The 21,805-nt window shown below is 32.9% G+C and overlaps 1 protein-coding gene across 7 annotated transcripts in view; it reads left to right on the forward strand.

Annotated features, from left to right (window-relative positions):
• LOC127846695 (NLR family CARD domain-containing protein 4-like) overlaps positions 1 to 21,805 on the forward strand; it is a 755,110-nt gene that overhangs the window by 195,935 nt on the left and 537,370 nt on the right. The gene's annotated exons all lie outside the window — the stretch shown is intronic.

The raw sequence follows: 21,805 nt of genomic DNA on the forward strand, positions 1-21,805 counted from the left end.
GAATTACGTTGATATCTCCAAAGTCAAGGTCACACTTTTAGTTCAAAGGTCAAAAATGGCATAAATGATCTTGTCTGGGCCATAACAATGTCATTCATTGTGAGATTTTAAAATGACTCTGTACATTAATTTTGTTCACAGGCATTGGAGGGCGTGTCATGTGAAAGAATTCAATAGTTCAACGGTCAAAATGGCTATAAATGATAAACTAATTCTTAAAAATTGCCATAAATTAGATTCTCTTGTTTTGTGAAGACAGCATGCAAAATAGTCTGTGTCAATGCGGCACGTGGGGGTATACGTCATGTCTGTGACAAAGCTCTAGTTTATCTTTTCATTGGGTTCTACCCACTTAACTCTAATTTGCTCTTTTTTCTTTACACATCGCACCAGCATTATTTATTTTTCCAGTCACGTTAAAGAAACAAAATACCACATGTTTGAGTCATACTTAGGGGTCAACTGTCAAACATTGACATGATTCAGATAGTTAATTGAGCTCTCTGGACAATATGCTTGACATGCTGCTGATAAGAATCTAGTTGAAAATACATTTATTATAAACATTTATTTTTAGGTCATCAAAATTAATTCATTGATTTTTGTAACCATTCTTTTTTAAAACCTATAAAAACTGGTTGTTAAAACCAGTTTGGATAAAAAAGTTTACTTAGAATTTATTGAAGTGACATTTTGTGAATCTAATGTTAAGTTGCCAAAAAATTATGTTATACCATCTCCATACACTAGGCTTACTTGTACACATTTTGCAATGTTTGCAATGGTATTTTGTCAAAATGTGTGGTTTTCTACAATAAAAATACACTTGGAGACTTTTCTAATGCAACACTTTTCAAATTTGAATATCTCAGTTATGAGTTAAGATTATGACTCTAAATCAATCAAAGTACTTCAAAATCACTTCGGCATATTACGCAGGCCTGCAGTGATACGTATGATATATTTGTACGCGTGCAGATGTTTACTTGTGTCAAACTTTTTCTTTATTTAACATGTATTAATCAAAGTACTGAAAGTACTGGTTTCACGATGCTTCTGAAGAGGATGGATATATAGAGGATATTTGTTGGATTCGGTGGAATATCCATTTTCCCAGAAAAACAGCAAAAAATATCGATATTTGCACTGTTATTTTTCACTGTTTAAAACAGTGAAATACCAGTTTATTTCACTGATTTTTCTTTATAAATCATCGGAAAGCATAAAATAAATAAGCATCCATTTAAGTTAATCTACATCACCGCAATTGTGTAATTTTTATTGCTTGTCATTTATCCGCAGGTCAATAGTTGATGGTTGTGGTGCAATCGTTTTCATTCTTGGACACTGCACTCCCTTGAATGAGATTTATTTACCTAAATATCTCATATTTGAACTTACAATTCTTTTCGGAGTAATGGTCCAGACGACTTGATAAAACGGTCAGCAACGATATGTTAACCCATTATTTTTCGAGGAACATAATTGAGAATTCCTGTGCTAGCCCCCAATCACAGTATGTTGGGGTATAATTATATTCAAATTTTGTTTTTCTTCTCAAAAGATTGTCGTAGATTATAAGTTGAGGAATATATCATCCAAGACTACAACTTTAAGAAAGCCATTTTTATGTCCCCCACTATAGTAGTGGGGACATTGTTTTTGCCCTGTCTGTTGGTCTGTTGGTTTGTTTGCGCCAACTTTAACATTTTGCAATAACTTTTGTTATATTGAAGATAACAACTTCATATTTGGCATGCATGTGTATCTCATGAAGCTGCACATTTTGAGTGGTAAAAGTTCAAGGTCAAGGTCATCCTTCAAGGTCACGGGTCAAATATATGTGGCCAATTTTATTAATTCTTTTGCAATATTGAAGATAGCAACTTGATATTTGGCATGCATGTGTATCTCATGGAGCTGCACATTTTGAGTGGTGAAAGGTCAAGGTCATCCTTCAAGGTCAGAGGTCAAATATATGCGGCAAAAATTGCTTATTTTATAAATACTTTTGCAATATTGAAGATAGCAACTTTATATTTGGCATGAATGTGCATCTCATGGAGCTGCACATTTTGAGTGGTGAAAGGTCAAGGTCATCCTTCAAGGTCAGAGGTCAAATATATGTTGCCCAAATCACTTATTTTATGAATACTTTTGCAATATTGAAGATAGCAACTTGATATTTGGCATGCATGTGTATCTCCATAGAGCTGCACATTTTGAGTGTTGAAAGGTCAAGGTCATCCTTCACAAGGTCAAGGTCATCCTTCAAGGTCAAACGTCATATAGGGGGACATTGTGTTTCACAAACACATCTTGTTTTCATTTATTTTTAATGATTAACACAATTTTGTAACAATCTATACTATACATAGATAGCTTTAACAGCACAATGTGGCTCACCTGAAACTGATTGTTTCCTAGTGGTGTTTACTAATTTTTTATGAAGATCTAGAAAAAAAAGGCATTGTGAGTATGAACAAACTATTTGCGTCTATCCGATCTAGTTGAGCCTTGTTACCAAGTTCCTACTTTTATTTATTTGATTATTCTGATCAACTGCCATGAAGATCAGGTAAAAAATGAAAGTGTTAACATAGATTTTAATGATTTTAGTTATTGATCAAATGCTTGGAAGCACATCACCCACTTTGGAACGTGACCTGTTAATCACTGAGACTAGACCTTGTGACCTAAATGTTGAATATGCTACTTTCAAGCTTGACTTTGAAATCATTTAAAATAATGTTCTAACCAATTTACAAGTGGATCAAAGAGAGAATGTGACCACTAAAGTATTAACAGACCTTTTCTTATATTTGACCTAGTGCCCTTATTTTTGATAGAATATGAAACCCAAAATGACATAGAGGTGACTAGTTTCATAAGAATCTGGCAAAGAGGTGACACCCAAATTTAAACATTGTAAAATGATATCTTAGGTGTCACAATAAACTTTGGATAAAATACAACAGACAAAGAGTGATAACAAAAGCTCACCTTGTTACATCATAACAAGTGAACAAAATAACCAAATCTATGACATCATATATAATTGCTCAGTTACTTCCAATAACAATAAAATGTTACTTTTGAAACAAATACAATACCTTCCCTTTCTTACTACAGGCTGTTCTAAAACAAGACAGCCCTGTATCGCTCACCCAAAACTCCTTCTATAGTGTCAAAAACTTGTGTATGATTTGACTTAGTTGTAACCTAGCTTTAGCCTGCACATGACCAACTTGCAAATTCAGCTTTTGATTTGATAAAGATGGACATTGTAAGCAATTTTCATGAAAAGCAGGAAGATAATGTGACCTGTAGAATGGTAAAGGAAGTTTTCTATATTTTGACCTAATGACCTAGTTTTTGACAAACTACCAACTTTCAAACTGAAACTTTATTTCATCGAGATAACATTCTGTCCAATTTTCATGAAGATCTGGAAGAAAATGAAATGTGACCTCTGGAGTGTTCACTAACCTTTTCTGTGATTTGGTTTGTTGACCTAGTTTGGGCCACATATGACCTACTTTCAAACCTAGAATTGACCGAGATAAACATTTACCAACATAAGACAAACAAGGGCTGTTTGTAAAACATGCATGCCCCCCATATGGACTGTCAGTTGTAGTGGTAGCCATTGTGTGAATACATTTTTTGTCACTGTGACCTTGACCTTTGACCTTGTGACCTGAAAATCAAAAGGGATCATCTGCCAGTCATGATCAATTTACCTATTAAGTTTCATAATCCTAGGCCTTACTATTCTAAAGTTATCATCAGGAAACCTTTTTACTGTTATGAGTCACTGTGACCTTGACCTTTGACCAAGTGACCTGAAAATCAATAAGGGTTATATACCAGTCATGATCAATGTACCTATGAAGATTAATGGTCCTAGGCGTAAGCATTTCTGAGTTATCATCCGGATACTATTTTACTGTTTTGAGTCACTTTGACCTTGACCTTTGACCTAGTGACCTAAACATCAATAGGGGTAATCTGCACGTCATGATCAATGTACCTATGAAGTTTCATGATCCTAGACATAAGCATTCTTGAGTTATCATCCGGAAATCATTAAACTGTTTTGACTCACTGTGACCTTAACCTTTGACCTAATGACATGAACATCAATAGTGGCCATATGCCAGTCATGATCAATGTACCTATGTAGTTTCATGATCCTAGGCTTAAGCATTCTAGTCACTGTGACCTTAACCTTTTATCTAGTGACCTGAAAATCAATAGGGTTCATCTGCCAGTCATGATCAATGTACCTATGAAGTTTCATGATCCTAGGCCTAAGCGTTCTTGAGTTATTATCCAGAAATCATCTGGTGGACGGATCGACTGACGGACTGACCGACATGTGCTTAACAATACACCCCGAACAAGCCACATAAGAAATGCAGCATAACACATTCTAAAAGTAAAATACATCTGTGCAATGATATCTTTTCTTCAAATGGTAAGATGAACAAACAAGAGGGCCTGAAAAGCCCAAAGTCGTTCACCTGAGATAACAAGATATTATTGGGACAAATATTGTGACCAAAATTCATGAAGATCGGAAAATAAATGTGAACTCTCGAGTGTTAACAATGTTTTACTATAGCAATATAAGGACAAATGCCCCACCCCCTGGCAGCCATGTTTTTTAACCAATTGTAATTGATCCAAGATATCATTGAGACTTATATTCTGGCCAAATTTTATGAAGATTGGAATATAAACGTGGCATCCACAAAGTTAACAAGGCAAATGTTGACGGCTCACGACGGCCATAAAGCGATCACAAAAGCTCACCATGAGCACGTTGTGTGATTACACACAATACGTTCAATTTTTTCTCACAGGCTTTGCCATTGACCTTTATAGTATGGATGGCTTTGTTATTATTTATTGCTATCATGTACCTGCAATATTGTGTGTATGTTTGCAATACACAAAGCATATGACATAAATAGACTAATTGAGCTTATAATAATCTGATTACTATAGCCAGGTCAATTACATGTAAGGACTTAAAAAACATTTTTTTTGTCCTGATTTCATGAAGACTTGAGATATTTATGCACATAGCGTTTCAAGATATGGGATTATCCACAAATAAAAAGTATTTTTGATCTGTGTTATGCAGGCTCTTTTTCCATGACTTTAATAGTGAAATTGCCATGTAAAAAGGATGTCATTTTTTTCATTCAACCATTGTGTATAAAGAACGGTTCTGCATTTTATTTGCCATTTTGATAGGAGATGACCAGGGTGACAGAGAAAAGGGATATGCATTTGAGATCTGGTCAGGACCTTATATAAAAGTGGTTATATTTTAAAATGTTTAATTACCACATGACCACGGACTCTAGATCTTCGTGACATGACTAAGGTTCTAAATTAATCTAGTATGAACATTTGAACTATATCTTTTTAAAACAATTAAAAAATAATATTTGATGTACAAATTTAATCTACCGATGTGTACAGATACTACTTAACATATATTTGACTGTATTGAATGTAGGAACTAGCTAACATATCCATTAGAAATAGAGATCAGGATATGAAATATTCATTGCCTGAAGCAAAAACCCTGGAGCTATGTTTATATATCTTTAAGCACACTTATTAAAGAAGTAAAACCATACATTGATACAACAGAGGTAAAATCATCCCCTCTTAACAAACAAATGATACATAATTATGTATCATATCTTTTTACTAGACTTGCGACACCTTAAGGGTTTTGCGTGATGGAATGAGTTGAGAGATGAAATCAAATTAAAAATCGATTATTTCTAAAAAAAAATTGGTACGAAAAAATATGTGGGTACGAAAAAAAAATAATTTGGGTACGAAAACAAATTTGAGTACGAAAAAAAAGGGTACGAACAAAATAAGGGTACAAAAAACTGTTTGGGTACGAAAAAAATGGGTACGAATTAAAAAATTAGGTACGAAAAAATTCGGGTACAAAATTTTTTTGACTAGGAACAAATGGGTACGAACATAATTTGGGTACGAACAAATTTGTATACGAAAAAAATGGGTACGAAAAAAATGTGGGCAGGGAAAAAACGATTTGGTTACTAAGACAAATTAGAGTATGAAAAATATAGGGAACGAAAAAAATTAGGTTACAAAAAAACTATTTGGGTACGAACAAAATGGGTACGAATAAAAGTTTGGGTACAAAACAAATTTGGGTACAAAAAAAATGGGTACGATACAAAATTTGGGTACGAAAAAATTTGGATACAAAAAATATTTTGGTACGAAAAAGATGGGTGCGAAAAAAAAATTGGGTACGAACAAATTTGGGTACGAATAACATTTGAGTAGGAAAAAAATGGGTACGAAAAAAATGTGGGTTCGACAAAAATTGGTAACGGAAAACATTTGGTACAAAAAAAATGTGTACGAAACAATTTGGGTACGAAAAAATTGGGTAAGAAAAAACATTTGAGTACGAAAAAAATGGGTACGAAAAAAAATGTGGGTACTAAAATATTGGGTACGAAAAAAAATTTGGGTATGAGAAGAATGTAAGGAAAAACATTTGGGTACGAAAAAAAAATTGGGTACGAAAAAATGTGGATACGAAAAACATTTGGGTACGAAAAAAATGGTTACGAAAAAAAAATTGGTACGAACAAATTTGGGTACAAAAAACAGTTGGGTACAAACAAAATGGGTACGAAAAAAAAATGGATACGAAACAAAATTGGGGACAAAAAATATGGGTACGAAAAAAATATGGGTGCGAAATATTTGGGTACAAATTGTTTTATATTTTAAATCAATTTTGAATTGTCTAGCGGGTGAAAAGTCTCGTGGGGGTGAATTGTCTTGGGGTTGCTATTAACGCTACATGTACTTCCAACAAAGCCAATTGTTTATAGTGATTCGCAATAAATAACACCACTTTTTCGTCATTAAATCAAAAACTGGATTTTTCCCAGATATGACGAAAACGCCATCGTGAAGATCGCGTTTTGGTCCATAAACACGTTAAATTTCAGCACAAGTGTCCGGCAAGTTTTCAACACTCTCAAATAGCTGCTATATGCTGGAGCTTATCGAATTTTAGTCGCCATTATCATTCGTTCAATTGAACGTCATCAAATGATAATATCAATATAGCACTCATACCATAAAAACCAGGAGTCAATGAACCCTGGACTGAAATTTTGAGGAGTCAAATTGAAAAATTCTGGGGTCAATTTTGAAGCGCGTTAATTGTGTTTTTGTCTGTATTATTCAATTTTTTAGATAAAAACATGCTCCAAGAGTTACGCAATATCTAAAAAGTTATACTGCGTTATTAAATAAAAATACCATGATACATAACATAACATATTTTAATGAATTGGTACACAAAGATAAGGACAAAATATCAATAATTTGTGCGAACAATATCGACTTCAAGTTTTTCAAAAACAAGACATGTTCATTTTACAACTTTTATTATTTCTATCACTATACTATTTTTATTTGTAAAAAAAAACAATAAATGCTCATTAAAATCTACTTCATCATAACACATTTAAGTAAGTTAAGATATGTACCTGTAGCACCTTTTCATCACATATTTTTCCTTGTTACATTGCCATCATCCCTATGATAGCTTTTGTACAAAAACACAATCTAAATGCATGGAACATCTAGTATATATATTACTGTTTATCCGAATATATACACTTAAGAATGCCTTACCAGTAGTAGTTTAACTTTAATAATCCAAATTTTCCTTGTTGTCATCTGGTTTTACAAACCTTATGTAATATTTGTTAAATCCAGTTAATGCTATCTCCATTATTGAATCATAATTACTTGTAATTTGAATTGTTGTTGTTGTTTGAATCGCCATTTTTTAATTGAAAGCCGGTTTAATGTTAATTTACAATACATCCGCCATTTACAAAAAAAAAAGTTAAATGTCAAGACGTAGCAATTTAATTCTACTCGGATAATTTATATTTAATCTAGGAAATGTGTTTTCTTTATGTTTATGTGTAGTATTATGACTTGTGAGTATAAAAAAACAACGCCCGGGGTAGACCTATTCCGTTGATTATAGACCGGGTTTCAAATACTGAAACATTAATTTTGATTTATTGCCATGGAACTCGAGATGTTAACTGACTGACACACGGGTTAAATTTTTGATGCGTCAAAATGGCAGAAAAAAGGGTTGCGTCAAAAATGAATCATTTTTAATTTGCTCGCGTCAAAACGCAGGATTCTGCGTCTGTTGAAATCCCTGGTCCAATATTTGTTTTGAAGTTAGATATTCATACCGACGTTGATGAAGATTAGACTAATAATGTGACTTCTGTGGTATAAACATGCTTTTTTTTATTTAATATATTAACCAATTTTTTAGCTCAAATGAACCAGTGTCAAACTTGGCTGAGATTGATACAAATGTTCTGACCAAACTTCATTAAGATTTGCGAATAAATTAAAGAAAGCGAAACAGTTTTTAAAATTCAGCCAAGACATCATTGGAACAAATGACCTGACCAAGTTTCTTGAAGGATACACAGTAAATGTGATTTCTAGAGTGGTAACAAGATTTTACTATAGCCATTGGCCCATATAAGGAAAACTGCTATGCCCTCAACGGCCATGGTTTTAAACTGACAGAACATTTTTAACTATACCCAAAATTAATAAAACCTTATCAAACATTAGTAATTTGAATGACTATAGATGTATTAAACACCCCAAAAAATTATGAATGTAAAATCAAACCCTGCTGTTGTTTACTTTACAACCTCAGTTTGTGAGAAATAAATGGGTTTCTAAAATTTATCGCATGGAAATGGTATATACAATAATAATAATTCAACTCGTCATAAACATTCCAGTGCACAACTATACTTACATTCTGTCATATCTATTACCTGTCAATAATACCCGAAAAGGGAGTTAGACAGTGTACAGTCTCGGCTAAACATGGCCGGACCGACGGACATGTCCTGTAAAATTGTGTAAGGTCCGGCCTGTCTGTCAAATTTACAGGACCGATTGTCCGGTAAAACAAACACGAATTCATAAGTTTGTATAGGATTGTTTATGGCTCCGAAAGTTTTCTGAGGTTCAAAAATAGCAATAGCGTCTTTATTTTCTGTACCAACGCTCTTTCTGCTGACAGAATTTTCCGAGGGCACCTGATTGGTCTATTTATGTGCATCTTACAAATGCGGGTCAGGACGGTCCAAATCCATGACGGCCTAGTTGCTTAACAAGATAATCATAAATCTGATTATACAATTTAAATGATGCAGATATCAATTTGTGTGGTTTTAATAGCAATAGCAATGTATAATAATGATCATTGTCATTCAAACCGTTATTATCTTGGCTATCAATGTCCATGCGTGAAACAGGCCGGTTGTCATTTATCGAGGCCGTTGTCGGTTTAGGCTGTATTGACCAGACTCATACCTGACATGCGCGCTAAGCGTAGCTTAGTTAAACAAGTATCAGCTACTTTTGTTTTGGAAATTGTTCTTAAGATATTAAAAAGAAGCGATTCCTGTTTATATTTACTGTTAACATGCGTTCAGCATTAAAAAAAAATTTTTTTAACTAAACAAGACTAGTACCATGTATGGCGTGTATTATTATTTAACGTTAGATACAAATGAGTGACCTTAAAATTAATAGCTATTCAATAATTTTATCATTTTTATGTCATAAACACCTTGATCCCAGCAATGAAACCAAGTTATTTTACTATTATATTCTGTAGCCAGTAGGTCCTATAAAAAAAGAGGACGTCCTGTATTTTTCCCATTTTACAGGACCTACTGTCCAGTAAATATTTGCCTAGTTTGGATTTGACTGAGTATATATAGATATATAGAAAACCCACACGCTTCACATATTACAGGCTTTTGTATTGCTGATATTTAATTTCTTCTTTGCATATTCAATTGATAAAAAAACTCAAATGGATGTCTATTCTTAGTTTGCTGTCTTATTGTACCCTCAATTTATCAATGTTTCTGCAATAATTGAATTTTCAGAAACCGCATTCTTTAAAAGAAATTTTCAAAGTTATTTGGTTAAAGCCAAAAACTTTGAAATGAAATACATGTTAATTAATACATAAAGATGCAATATGAAAGTGTGCAAAATTTTAATTAAAGCTATAGCCTAGTTAGAAAGTAATTTTTTTTATATTTAAAAACCGAAAGTAGGATTTCTATATACATATACTCATATTTTGACCAACGCGATTATTTTTTAGTTTTAAAGCGCAAAATAGACGGATTTCTACCTTGTAACCACCAGATATATTCTGATTGGCATAGATAAAATTAAATCTATCCCTTCTCGAAAAAGTGCACTAAATGCGCATTTAATGCGCATTAAATGCACATTAAATGCGCATTTAATGCGCATGTTATTGGCACCGTATTTTTTGCTTAACAAGTGCATTTTAATCTGTTAAAAAAAACACTTTTAACTAGTGTGTTTATACATTTAAGTGTATTTTTTTTCCACTAAATAATACACTTAAGTGCGTTTATTAAGATAATAAGTGCGCTTAAGTTTATTTTTAAGTGCATTTATACACTTGAGTGTATTTTAAGACATACAAATAATACACTTCATGGTCAAAGTAAATTTTTTAAAACGCATTAATAATTTAATACACTTGAGTGCATTTCCAGTCATTCAAATAATACACATTACAGAATTAAAAGCAAATTATTTAAGCGCATTAATACACTTGAGTGCATTTCCAGTCATACAAATAATACACTTCATTGAGTATTCAAAGTGAATTTTTGTAAGCGCATTAATACACTTGAGTGCATTTCCACTGATACAAATAATACACCTTACAAAATTGAAAGTGAACTTTTTTAAGCGCATTAATACACTTGAGTGCATTCCCGGTCATACAAATAATACACCTTACAATATTAAAAGTGAATTTTTAAGCGCATTAATACACTTGAGTGCATTTTCAGTCATACAAATGATACACTTTTTGAAGTGTTGGAAGTGAATTTTTTAAGCGCATTATACGCTCAAGTGTACTTTTCATCACTTCAAATTAATATGCTTAAAAATTAACCAAATTAAACAAAAATCCCAGCATTTTGAAGTCAGCATTCATTCTTTAAATGAAAGGTTAGTGTAAACACATACATAAAAAACAAAAAGTACAATTCAATAGATAAATACACACTTTTATTAGAATGTTAAACCTTAAAAAACAAAAACAAATGTTACATATCTACATAAAAAAGAGGATTCAAACGGGCTATTGCCTATCTGGAATTAACAATTGAAAATATCAAGCTCATACCAGTGATTTTTCTCCCCTCTGATTATCGGTAACTGATTAACAGCCAAATACAGGTGGTTTCCACTTAAAAAAATATTAAAGATTTCCCCTCCTTAAGCTGAAATGTTTTCCCTATCATTTACTAGATTTTTATATATTACATTAATTCCAAATCCCTTTTTAATATGGACAAAAGCAGCACATTTAATTCAATCATATTCTGGATCCTAATATATGATAAATGAACAGTATTTATGAAATATATATAAATCTATACCTTATTTTTAAGATCTTCCTTTTTTTGTTCATTATTGCGCTAAAACATGCCCTTCTGAGAGCCAGTACGTACAGGTTGTTTTGAATTTCCAAAGAAAATCACTGCATACATGCTGACAATATTTAGCAGCTTAGCCCCTGTCACTATATTTGTTGTTATACACTGTTCCTTACAAAGAATGCATTCATAAGCAACCCTTTATAGAGCACTTCACCAGCTGATCAGGTCTGAATACTACTGTCATGGTCTGCGAGGCGCTTCTCGTGCATGATCTCATTTGAGATCAGGTCCTGAAAGATATTTTATAATTTAAGTGTTAAATATTGCTGTTATGGTAATCTTGTTCAACAGTTGCTATAAATATCATAAATTTAAATCAAAACAAGTTTGTTGGCTTGTTGTTTTTGTTTGTTTATTTTTGCAATTTTAATCTCGTGATCACATGTGAATTAACGCTTTTCATAAATAATTTAAAGAAATTACGTTTGATAGAAAATACTGTTAATAAATGTACTAATATATGTGGTCTCCTTTGGCTGTGTGGACTGGTGGGAAGTGTGACGTCTTTGAATTGCAATAACCTTTATTATATAGTTTTACCTCTCAACAAATCCATCTTTTCTTGGTCAAGGACAAGCTACAGGGCACGGTTTCCCACTCCTGTTCCCCTCAAGTTCGCCTGGTATACATGTCCATACATCAGGTAGTCCCCTTTTTGCTCCCTTTTTTGGCAGGCGATGATGCACATTCTGTCCAATTGATCTTCCGATCAATGTAAATTTCACCTTGGGGTTAAACCTTCAAATATAAAATATTAAAGTTCTGATTAAATATGGGGGAAAGAAATCTGTTCATTAATGACAAGAAATAGGTATAAATAAATTTTAAGATGACAATAACCATAAAATACAGCCATAATAATTCAAATGGTGTTTTTTTCCTTAAAATTGCATTACATTTACTCATCCAGTTACATTTCCCAGTGACAATACATAAATATGATAATGATCATAATTAATTTAATTAAAAAGAGATGCAGAAATGAAAATACAAACCTGTTACAGCTGTTCTTCAGCATTCCAAAAAAACAAAAACGGCAGTTGTTGATCACTTTAACCACCCACTTTGAATCTTCTTTGCAACAAACTTATTGTTGATTTACACATTGTAGTAAATACACATTGTTTTCATCACACAATAGTTCATGTGCTGAAAGAATTTCAAGACATTTGACACTAGAATTAATGTTGCTGAATTATACCTAAAAATTTAGCTCAATTTAAGTTGCTAAAACCAAATTGTTTACAAAAATAACTTCATGTGCTCCAAATAACTTGCTGTGCTCCAACCAATCAAAAGTGGTTTGTTTTCAAATAGATGGTCCCAGAACCAATCAAAATTCTATAAACACCCCTTTGTTTTGGCTAGATGGAGCACTGATAGAGATTAGTGTTTATGATGCTAATTGATCTCTTATCTGATCCTGATCTTATCTGATATTTTTTGAATAATACACCGCACACTTAGCATATTATATTTAATTGTGAATATTTCAATATAACATACTGAATGGTGTTAGGAAATAAATATAATATTATAAATATTATTTAAATTGTCTTTTAAAATGTATGTTAATAGTCAATGTGGTAGACATTAATTGAATTGGGGTTAAATATCAGTGTAAGAAAGTTCAAATACATGTTTTTTATGTTGTGAAGGTATAATTGATTCTGGCAAGCCCACATAATTTTTTTGACACTTTCAATATTTTTAATTATTTACCCACAGCCTGATTTAGTTGTACTTTTCCCTTTAAAAGCTGCTCTACTGATTCACATATTTTATGAGCAGACAAATTGTAATAATAAGACCATAAACATTATGTAAAGATAAAAAAGAATTCAGTACAATCCTCCTATTAAACACTATATCTCTGTCCTTTAACTTCAGTTATTTGCTATAGTGTTGCTCTTTTTTATGAAGATGCACTAAAACTACACTTGTACAGAAAGAATATTTTTTTTGCAAATCAGAAGATACACTAATATGCACAAAAAATGCACTTCATTGAAAAAATGCACTTATTGTATAAAAAGATGCACTTTGTCTACAGAAGATACACTTAAAGTACAGTAAAATACACTTAAAGATAATGAAAATACAGAAAAAATGCACTTCAGTGCACTTAATTATGAAAAAAATGCAGAAAAAATACACTTTTCGGTAAAAATGCAGAAAAAATACACTTTTTAAAGCGTATTTTGTTAAAAAGTGTATTTTATTTTGAGAAGGGATAGCCTAGTTAGAAAGTAATATATTATTGTTCCAACGGTACCGCTTTTAAACCGAAATTAGGATTTGTAGACATATACGTCTATTTCGACAAACGCGATTATTTTGAAGTTTTAAAGCGCAAAAACAGGGGTTTTTCTGCACTGTCTGCGCCTCCGGACAACGGAGGCATTCCCAAAGCAAACGGACCCGTTCCCAATCGAATTTTGATAACATATTTCCCAATTCCAAAAAAAAAAAATCTTTCAAAATCGTAAAAAGTAAACATAATTTATATCGAAAGAGTGACTTCCCTTCATCCGCGACGTAATTAAGCCTTTAGCGACTCAGATTTTAGCAGGTGTATTTGCCGGATGCATCTGCCAACATTGACAGCGATAAGGTTCGAACTGTTCCGCATTATAACAAGTATATAGAGCCGCACAATACACATTCTAGTCCAAATCTGTAGATGCTTATTTTCAATCATGGCTTCGCACACTAGTAAATATTACAGTAAAAAAAAACACGAAAAATAGACACTAAAGGATGTGTAACGATATCGATGTCTTCGAAACGCTTAGAATTTTCCGAAATTACTGTTGGAGTAACCCTGAACAGACAGGCTCGGACGATACGCAGCAAAATGTAACAGCAACAGAAGTAATGCCAGGGCCGTCAATCACAAAATCGGCAACTGAATGATCAGAGCCTTGTAAGAAAGTTGTAGCTCGATCTTTAATACATTAAAGTATGAAATGAAATACCCATGGCTCTATTTTAGCTCGGCCAAAAAATGTTGCTGGAACTTGTGTTTGGGCAGTGTTTGTTTTGCATGTGTTTATATAAAGAAAATTGTTAAACCACAGACTAATGGCATGATTAATTCTTTTTTTTTCCCAAAATGAGCCGTTTCACGAAACAAAAATTCCCAAAATGGGCAATTTTGTCGATAAAAATTCCCAATTTGGTCAGACTCCTTTTCCCAAAGTAGGCAGAAAAACCCCTGAAAAAAACGTTTTTCTACCTTGTAATCACCAGGTATATTCTAAATGGCAAAGATAAAAATATGTTTCTTATTTATACTTAAATTTACTATGCCATGCAGTTAACTTTAGGTGTGTGGCTTTAAGTCATTTACAAAGTTTAGCAAATATAATCATTTTTCTTAAAATAAATCATCCTCTGAAGCCCCCACTGAGATTCAAACTCAGACCTCTTTCCTCTGTGAAGGAAAGTATTCTATCTTGAAATACAAGGGCGTTAAGAAGAAAGTTAGCTATTTTAAATCTATCAACAAATAGATTTGAACAATATTTATATGGTATTAAAATATGCAAACATTCAGTAAGTTTATTTTTAACAAGACCTTCGAAACAGAACAGACATCTCTGAATCTGCAATACATTACATTCTTAAGTGTTAACAAGGTAAATGTTGACGACGAACAACAGACGACAGACAAAAGGCCATCACAAAATCCAGAGTTTAAAAGAATTTACGATACACGAGATACGTATTTCATACTTTACAAGAGTCATAAAACAACTCAATTTAGTAGTAATGACACGCTTACATGTACATCAATTTTAACTTTAATCCTTTGCTTAAAACAATAAAGTTACAAAGATATGAACCTCCAATTCTGGTCATCCTTCTCTTTCTCAAAATTTATTAAAAACCACACTATTTTTTTTTAAACTTGTGTATCAAATGCTAACCATTCTTACCTAAAACATGATTAAGGAAACCAAAATCTTCTTATGGAAGATTTAATTATGCATGACAAAATTACAATCGGAAATATTTTTACAATCTTTTGATGCTTTAAAAAATATTTTAATGTTAAGTAAAATAACACGTCTGACTTGTCGTCATTAAAATCCAGAGTTTGAATGAAATATTACACCTGATACGCATTTCATACCATATAAGAGCAAAGGAGACATAAAGAACTTAATTTAGTATAAGCGACACGCTTACAAAATTTAAACTTCAATCCAATTCTTAAAACAATAAAGTTGCAAGATACAGTAACATGCACGCACTTCCATTTTCTGTGGGGTTTTTTGCGTTCCATTTCTCAAACTTTATTTACAACCACACTAATTCTTAATAACATTTGTATCAAATGTTTACCATAACAAAGCCGTAATCCTGTTGCTGTTAGTTATTTTATTCCTATGAAAATTTAAATGATGCATGACAAACACAAACTCCAAAATAATTTTGGATTCTTTCTATACTTTAAATCATTTTTAACTGCACGACCGACTTGTAGTCATTAACATCCAGAGTTTAAATGAAAATACGCCACACAAGATATAGATGTATTTCATATCAATTCATGTGTGCTGAACAAAGGGGCAATTATACACTAGGCTAACAATGCTCAAACCAAAAGGTTCCAAATCGTTGCAAACAAATAAATTAAACATTCACATTAATGAATTATAATTACAAACTATTTGTTTTTGTACTTATATCAATTGTGGTGTGGTCAACCTATGAAAGAATCAGGTGAACCACTGCCCTAATCAGATATCATTCTGAATTAATTTTACTCAGCTTTACATATTCTACTAATTATTAATTAAATAAAAAAAATCTTGCCAGAACCTTGTCAAGTTGACGATGCTTATAATTTGAGAAGTTAATGATTTATAATCATCGAGGGGGGTATTCCAGGCGTAAAACATTGCATCAGTACATGGAAAACAGCTGCACAACTGTATGCGAAAAGGTAAAACAGTATATTCTATCGAGAACTAACTTGCATAGCAACGTCCGAAATTTGCAAACTCCGACTTCTATTTCGATAATCATGAAATCAAGATATAACGTTAACTGAACTGTTGTACAGAAATCAAACAATAAAACTTGTGTTTTGATAAAAAAAAATAAGCAAAGCAAACCCAAAAGAACTTACCCTTTTAACGGCAAAACAATTAATTTATCCAATATTCAACACATGTATTTCCATTCAAATTATGCCCTTGAACTTTAATGGTTGATTGTCGTTTCGTGCCACTACCAGTTCGTGCCACTAATATTTGTGTTCTTTTTTTTGCAAGGTAAGTTTCGTAAGAAATAAATGTGTTTGAAAACTTTCTCGCATGGTAATGGTATATAAAAACACTTACCAAGTTTTCTGAACAACCGTACATAGCGCAAAATGCGGCCAGATGAGCCGCGTGATGTCTGCAATTTTGTACGCTGAAGATTTCCATATCCACGGATGTGTTTATGTCAAATGCTAGTGTTTTTCAATAGATCGTATACTTATCTAAAACACAGCGAAGTAGCGTTCACTTTAATCATTTTTGATGATGTTATTTTGTAAATACTTTCTCGCATTCTTTTCGAACGTTCATTGGCAGCCATTTTGATTGTTGGTTTTAAACTTTAGAAATTATGTGTTTTAATGATTGTCATAAATGTTTTTAGTGCAGAAATTGTAATTTTAAGTATCGATTTCTCGGATGTTTTTATATATTTTGTTAACTTATTTGCGTTTCAATTTGATTGTTTGTTGCTTACTTGCGAACTATTTTTTATGTGTACGCTAGTGAATATGTAATCAGGTTACTGTCTCTACATCAATGAAATTTAACGGTTGTTTGTTTTTGTTTGTTTTGTTAATATTTTGTAAACGGGTTCAGCTTTGTATGTTAAACGCAATATGAACTAATTTATTAATTTGGGAATACAATCGCAATATGTATTAATTAAATTAAAATTTGAAGTGTCTATCGCGTTAATTGTCTCCTGGGGTTGAATTGTGTTGCTATTAACGCTTCCGGCGAGAACTCATTTTATAGCGATTGCGCAATAAAAAAACACCACTTTTTCGGAATTTAATCAAAAACTGGATTTTTCCCAGACATAACGAATACGCCAACAAGTAGATCGCGTTCTGGTCCATATACATGTCAAATTTCAGGCACAGTGTTGGGCCAGTTTTCAACACTCTCAAATCGCGGCTATACGCTGGAGCTTAACGAATTTTAGTCGCCATTATCATTCGTTCAATTGAACGTCATGAAATGATGACGTCAATATAGCATTCATTCCAAATCTGGATCTTGATAGGTACACAGCAGGATGTTTAGGTGTGCGCGCTGAGGGAGAGATATAGGAGTTACTTATATCTATTTAGATTAATTCACTGAAATTCATCACTGAAATTACTAGAGTTGCGACACCTTAAGGGTTTCGCGGAATGGAATGAGTGGGAGGATCAAATCAATTTGAAAACCGATTATTTTGAAATTTTTTGGGTATGAACAAAAATAGGTACGAAAAAAAATGTGGGTAGGTTAAAAACAAATTTGGGTACGAAAACAAAGTTGAGTACAAAAAAACTAGTGTGCAAACAAAATTTGGATTCGAACAACTATTTGGGTACGAAAAAAATGGGTAGGAATTAAGATTTGGGTACGAACAAATTTGGGTACGAAAAAAATGGGTACGAAAAAAAAATTGGGTACGAAAAAATTTGGGTACGAAAACATTTGGGTACGAAAAACATTTGGGTACGAAAAAATTGGGTACGAAAAAAATTGGGTACAACAAAAATTTGGGTACGAAAAAGTTGGGTACGAAATAAATGGGTACGAAAAAAATTTGGTTACCAAAAAAATGGGTACAAAAAAAATTGTTACGAACATATTTGGGTACGAAAAAATATTTGGCACGAAAAAAATGGGTATGAAAAAAAAATGGGTACGAAAAAAATGTGGGTACGAAAAAATGGGTATGAAAAAATTTGGGTACGAAAATATTTTGGAACGAAAAACATTTGGGTATGACAAAAATGGGTATGCAAAAATTGGGTACAAACAAATATGGATACGAAAAACATTTGGGTATGAAAAAAACGGGTACGAAAAAAAATTGGGTACGAAAAAATTTGGGAACAGAAAACATTTGGGTTCGAAAAAAATGGATACGAAAACAAAAATTGGGTACAAACAAATTTTGGTACGAAAAACATTTGGGTACGAAAAAAAATGGATACAAACAAAATATCGGTACGAAAAAATGGGTACGAAATATTTTAGGTACGAAATTTTTTATTTAAAATCAAATTTGAATTGTGTAGCGTCTGAATTGTCACCTGAGGGTGAATTGTCTTGGGGTTGCTATTAACGCTACATATACTTCCGGCCAAGCCACATGTTAATAGCGATTGCGCAATAAGAAAACCACTTTTTCGTGATTTAATCAAAAACTAGATTTTCCCAGACATAACGAATACGCCAACAGGTAGATCACATTCTGGTCCATATACATGCCAAATTTCAGGCACATTGTCTGGCCAGTTTTCAAAGCCCACAAATCGCGGCTATATACTGGAGCTTAACGAATTTTAGTCGACATTATCATTCGTTCAATTGAACGTCATCAAATGATGACGTCAATATAGCACTCATTCCATGCAGTATGATCTCATTTGATATAGATGTACATGATTGAATCAAGCAAAATATATTAAATAATTACCAGTATTAATTCACTGTCATGATTTCAGTATCATTAAAATTATTTTAGTAAAGTCTATCATTCATATGCACCAATTTTGTAAATATCAATATAAGTATACTACATGAAAACATTTTTGAAACAAGGGCTAGTTGTAAAACATGCATGCACCCCATATGGGCTGTCAGTTGTAGTGGCAGCCATTGTGTGAATACGTTTTTTGGCACTGAGACCTTGACCTTTGACCTTGTGACCTCAAAATCAATAGGAGTCATCTGCGAGTCATGATCAATGTACCTATGAAGTTTCATGATCCTAGGCGTAAGCTTTCTTGTGTTATCATCCGGAAACCATTTTACTGTTTCAAGTCACCGTGACCTTGACCTTCGACCTAGTGACCTGAAAGTCAATAGGGGTCATCTGCGAGTCATGATCAACGTACATAAGAAGTTTCATGATCATAGGCGTAAGCATTCTTGAGTTATCATCCGGAAACAAATTTTTCAAAGTTGAGTCACTGTGACCTTGACCTTTGACCTAGTGACCTGAAAATCATTAGGGGTCATCTGCGAGTCATGATCAATGTACCTATGAAGATTCATGAACCTAGGCATAAACGTTGTTGAGTTATCATCCGGAAACAATTTTACTATTTCGGGTCACCGTGACCTTAACCTTTGACCTAGTGACATGAATTTCAATAGGGATCATCTGCCAGTCATGATCAATGTATCTTTGAAGTTTCATGAATTTAGGCATAAGCGTTCTTGAGTTATCAGCCGGAAATCATTTAACTATTTCGGGTCACCGTGACCTTGACCTTTGACCTAGTGACCTCAAAATGGGTCATCTGCGAGTCATGATCAATGTATCTATGAAGTTTCATGATCCTAGGCATAAGCGTTCTTGAGTTATCATCCGGAAACCATTTTACTATTTCGGGTCACCGTGACCTTGACCTCTGACCTTGTGACCTGAAAATCAAAAGGGTTCATATGCGAGTCATGATCAATGAACCTATGAAGTTTCATGATCCTAGGCATTAGCGTTCTTGGGTTATCATCCGGAAACCATTTTACTATTTCGGATCACTGTGACCTTGACCTTTGACCTAGTGACCTGAAAATGAGTAGTGGTCATCTGCGAGTCATGATCAATGTACACACGAAGTTTCATGATCCTAGGCATAAGCGTTCTTGAGTTATCATCAGGAAACCATTTTACTATTTCGGGTCACCGTGACCTTTCTCTTTGACCTAGTGACCTAAAAATCAGTATGGGTCATCTGCGAGTCATGATCAATGTACCTATGAAGTTTCATGATCCTAGGATAAGCATTCTTGAGTTATCATACGGAAACCATCTGATGGACGGACATACGGACCGACATCTGCAAAACAATTAACCGCTCTTCTTAGAAGGGGGGCATAATAATACAATAGCATGAACCAACAAGGGTGGCAACTTGTTGTATCACAATTTGGCAGTGTATAAAAAGTGGTTCTTAATTATCTCGCTAAACATGGGTCTAAATTACGTTTAAAAGCTATTTTCTGATTGGATAAAACAGTCCGAAATCATCAAATAAATAAAGTCGAGATATTTATCTTGCGGAACATGCAATGCCATGCCGCATGCAAGCTATTTATAAAGTAAATATTGTAAATCAAAAAGTTTGTTATGTTGTTTTTTTTGCGATCATAGACAGTGTTCCTGGCTGAAAACGATGCAATATTACTTTTAAATCATTCATGTATTAGTTTTTAGCAAGAAAGAGGTAGAATATTACCGGTAGTGTAATACATAATTTTTTTAATCTTAACTTGTGTCTGCTTCAATTTAACGGTTGGTTACGGAAATTACCGATTGTACAGAATGATGATGTATCAACAGACATATGCAAAACGAAAGAATAGCTTGCATATTTCAAGTTTATCAGCCTTGAAATCACCTATTAATCAAATGAGAATCGAAGTTATTAAAATATAAACCAGTAATCTTCATTAACACCAAAATCTTTGGGCACAACCATCATATTTTTTGGAAACCGTGACATATTGTTTTTCGGAAACTGACGATCGGTAATTGTCATAACCATATGGAAAATTTCATCACTGACAAGTTTCGTTTCTTATGTTTTTCTCAAATATTCTTCCAAAAAATTATTGTATACCATTACACAAATGAATGACAAATAATAATTCCTTGATTTTGGGGAGGGACACTGTCTATAAATGCTTATAAAAACGCATTAAGGCTAAACTTTAATGCATCAAATATTGAAAAATAGATCATTATCCAAGTGTAGACAAGTTTTCGTTTTATCCGATATATTCATTCATCCACATTGCTCAGACACTCAATTATATTGGAAATTATTACGAATATCTGATGAAACTTGCATTATTTATTTTTATCTTTAAACTTCCATTTCATAAATGTTTTTGTTTTTT

The sequence above is a fragment of the Dreissena polymorpha genome, chromosome 9 (assembly GCF_020536995.1).
Source record: "Dreissena polymorpha isolate Duluth1 chromosome 9, UMN_Dpol_1.0, whole genome shotgun sequence".
In the NCBI taxonomy this organism is placed as follows: Eukaryota; Metazoa; Mollusca; class Bivalvia; order Myida; family Dreissenidae; genus Dreissena; species Dreissena polymorpha.